Raw genomic sequence first — 4262 nt, forward strand, 5'->3', positions numbered from 1 at the left:
TTTAAATGTGCTCTGCGGATTTTAAGAGCCTTGTCCTCTCTCTTGGTCACTTGCATCTAAAAGCGAAAAAAAATGCATCATGGTAGACTAGGAGATTTCACGATTTGATGCTGTCTCATCATGGGTGATTGCAGATACAAGTACATGGATGAGACATGGTGTGATGATGATCATGATGAACAAGGAGTGCATGCAAGGAGGCTTATTCGTGAATGGATGAACACATGGAGCATGCCAAGTACAATAAAAGGAGAGACAGGCATGTGCAACATCAAGCAAACACCAAGGCTATCGAAGACTCCGCATACCTTGTCATGCAGATATGAAGCTATGATACACCAAGAGCACATCCATCACTCATCATTACTACAACTCGACATGGACACCACTAGCATCATGAACATACAACCTCTCTCATGTCGAGTCATGTCATGGGTCATCTCATCCACATCACTATTGTGTGCCATACTATTGAAATCAATGTAATGTAACATGCAAGTCCATGATACCCACATGTAAATCTAAAGAGCCATGTAAAGTTGAAGAGTCATGTAAGTCAGACAATCATGAGGGATGTCGAGTAGTCATAAGGGTCTGTTTAACCTTGACTATAAATACCCCTCATTTGTACATGCAAAGGAATTTTTCACCTTGGCTCCTACCACACAGCCTTGAGAGCCTGTAGTATTTTCTTTGAGGAGTGAGAAGTCACTCCAATGCCCCACTATCGAGGTTAATGATGTAATGGTGTACCGATGTGTCTTGGAACTTTCACTTAATTCAAAAGCCTGATAATGGACCATCACATTCTCACACATGTATTGTATTTGTTTGTAAGGCTATTCTCTGGACAATTGTAATGCATGTTGTTTTAAGCTGTATTAAGACAGTTGAACTATTTCTATTGTTTTAATACACACGCTTACGAAAATTTGTTTTATACATTGTTAGTATTATATTTCCCGTGTGGGATATCCCACTCGACACTTGACAAAACCATTCTCATAAACTTGTTATAATGACCATCGCACTTGTGTGGAGTACTCCATTGAAATTTGCACATGTCTTGTTGTGTTGTGTGTCTCTGATAGAGTTGGGACTATTCCCTTTCGACTTGAGATTCACATCCACCCTCTCCCTTTGTAGTGAAAGAACCTTGACACAAGTAACACTAAGAACTTGCCAGCCACACGAACCTTATTGTTCAAAGACAAAGTAGACCACTATCATGTGATGATAAGCAATAGCTAAGGCAAACCTTTAAGACAATGGAAATCGGGCCATCATACTAGATGTGACTCCTACACCAAATGGTGTGAGGTCTAGTTGGGACTTCATACCAAGGAGATTGCTTGAATGTTGGCAGGTCCAACACCTTCAACATTTATGGCGCTAGAAGCAGGTTCAACAATTGTTTATGGATGATTTTCCTCTCACTTCCATTCATCAATCATATGGTCAAGGAAGTAACTCGCACTTGCTCTCACCCATGCACAAATCTGAAGCTGGTTACCCATTACCTCCCAAACATGAACACGAAATTTCGTATCAACACCTCCGCTTTCTTCATCCCATCACCCGTCAGTTCATGAAGGAAGTCATATTGATCCCAAGAATACAACATATTCCATACGCATCAAGAAAGCCAAATACCACTCCCACAGGAGTTGTTGTCTCATCAGTGGAAGAAGTAGTTCTTGCCACACTCGAAGGTCTAGCATAAGTTGTTTAGAATGGAGAGGAACCTCTAGTCTTCTGATAGGAGAATGAGACACCCTTGTGATCTTGGGATTAGATTCTATTACATGAGGCAGAGGGGTACGCAGTGGAGGAGGCGGAGGTGGAGATGAATCAACACACTTGGAGCCGAAACAATCAGATTCTAAAGAAGAGGAGGAGGATGGAGAAGAAGAAGACATGGTTGGCCAAAACTTGGAATGGATGACTCAAACACAATTGGTTCTCCCAGGTGCTTTGCACAAGATGCCAAAGTTTCCAGAGAGAATGATCAGAACATATGACCCTGATAGAGCAATGAAGGAAGAATATCACTTGGGCAAATTCTACCTACAACTGCAGACACTCAAGGTATGGTACAACGACGTTGCATGTAGACTGTTCCCATGTACCTTGGATGGCTACACAATAGTATGGTATCACAACCTTCCTATCAACTCCATCCATAACTGGGGTATGTTCAAACGCATGTTTCTAGAAAAATTTGTTGATGACAAGACCTCAGCCATGTAGCTCAAAGTGTTGGGAATCCTGAAGATGGAGGCAAAAGAAAAGGTAAAATATTTGAATCAGAGGTGTCTACGCATATTGAATAAGTTTTCAACAGACACGAAACCTCATGACTGCATTACTTTCAATTACTACACATCCGCACTGCCAACTAACATTGCATAGTTCATCAAGCAAGATGTGAAACCAACATTACTAGAAAACTGTGAAGAGGCAATCACTGTAGAGAAGGACCTTCACACCATTAGATTCATCAAGGATGATGAACTAGTGAAGGACTCCAAAGATGCGAGTAGGAAGCCCTGAGATACAACAAGCAAGGGTAAAGACAAGGAAGCAAGTGATATTGATACCCTTACTCGTCTTGTCATAACTCGATAACAAACATGTCTGAGCTCAAACAATGAATGTTTGACACATCTCCGAGCAGCTAGCCACCCAGAAAATAGGAAATAAGCATGTCATCAGGTAGCAACTACTTCCCAGCTAAAGCTGTGTAGAGATCTAGTTCAGTGTTCTAGTTAGAACAATGTGCGAGTAATGAATTTCACTCATTCCGTGAAGACAATCACTCGAAAGGGTCTTACTCAAAATGGAAATGACTTGCAGGCTTATTATGTAACCATGCACTAAATGTATGAGTAGTACGTAGTGCCAGCTGAGAGAAACAAATGATGAAGAAGATGCTGCACTTGTTGAGGCACCCGACACTGGGCAGGTAATCAAAATATATCAGGGGTCGCAAGTAGCGTAGAAGAAAACACTAAGAAGTAGCCCCAAAATCAAAATGTTTGACACAATATCAGGAGTCATGGGGTGCCCCTTATGTTTGGGGAAATACAAGAAAATATTGAACTGTTGAGGAAGGTTGATCCACCAGTCATCCAAAAGCAGAAAATGCAAAGCAATCCTGGGAAGACAATGGCAGAGAAGAGTATTTCCATGAGTAGCAAATTGCAGAACACTCTGCCAGACAATAAGAACACAAGTCTAATCCCAGAAAACTCAGTGAGTCTGCCTGCTCTTAAATACAAGATTATGGAAGACATGAAGAAAACTCATGCAAACATCAGTTTGTTTGAGTTGGCTAAGATTCAGAGTCAGCATGATATTCTGTTGTGTGCACTAGGGCAAACATCTATAAACAACACTTCCTCTACTAGCAAGGGAGCAAGCACATCTCCCGGTTCTCTCAGAACTATGATCAACACACTTCAGATGGAAGAAGAAAACTTTGCTTTCCCTCCATTCCTGCTTTCATTTGAAATCTATAACTGTAATGTTCACAATTTTTTGGTTGATTCTAGCACATCACACAACATCATGCCACTCTACATTGCTAAGAAAATCAATGCGCAATGGAGCAAGACATCTGTGCAAATCATGCAACTCGATCAGACATGTGTACCAACCTTGGTGAACTTTGGGATGTGATCATCCAGATATCTCATGATGGTTGAGTTCACTAGTGCATAAATATTGTTTTTGTGGACATACCAAAAGCATATGGCATACTACTCAGTAGAGACTAGTCTAGCAAGTTGAATGGATAATTTTCTATAGACTGGTCACACTTATGGCTTCTGTATCAGGGAAAAAGAAATCAAATCTAGGTGTTATCCAAGAGATACATGAGGCATAACATCACTCCCATGAATGGTGAGAACGAACCATTGGCCTTTGCAGAGCTCATGTTCGGAAACTACCACTTGGAACAACACTAGGATGTTATCTTGCACACAACTCCAACCCCATCAAATATGCAGTTGGTTCTCCTTCCTTACCCAACTGAAGGAAATGAAACTTGTACAATGCAGTGTAACACTAGTAGTAGTAGTACTAGCAATAACAGTAGTAGTAGTAGTACAAGCGTGTCGAACAGTCCATGTACAAATTAGTTGTGGATCATGTACTTTGATGGATCAAAGACACAAGATGAATCTAGAGCTGAGTGTGTCTTGATTGACCCAAAACACATGAAACATTTTATCTCGAGCTACTTGGAGTTTGAGTGT

This window comes from Pinus tabuliformis, chromosome 6, assembly GCF_031772625.1.
Source record: "Pinus tabuliformis cultivar Carrire ecotype Pingquan chromosome 6, CPIR1, whole genome shotgun sequence".
Taxonomy (NCBI): Eukaryota; Viridiplantae; Streptophyta; class Pinopsida; order Pinales; family Pinaceae; genus Pinus; species Pinus tabuliformis.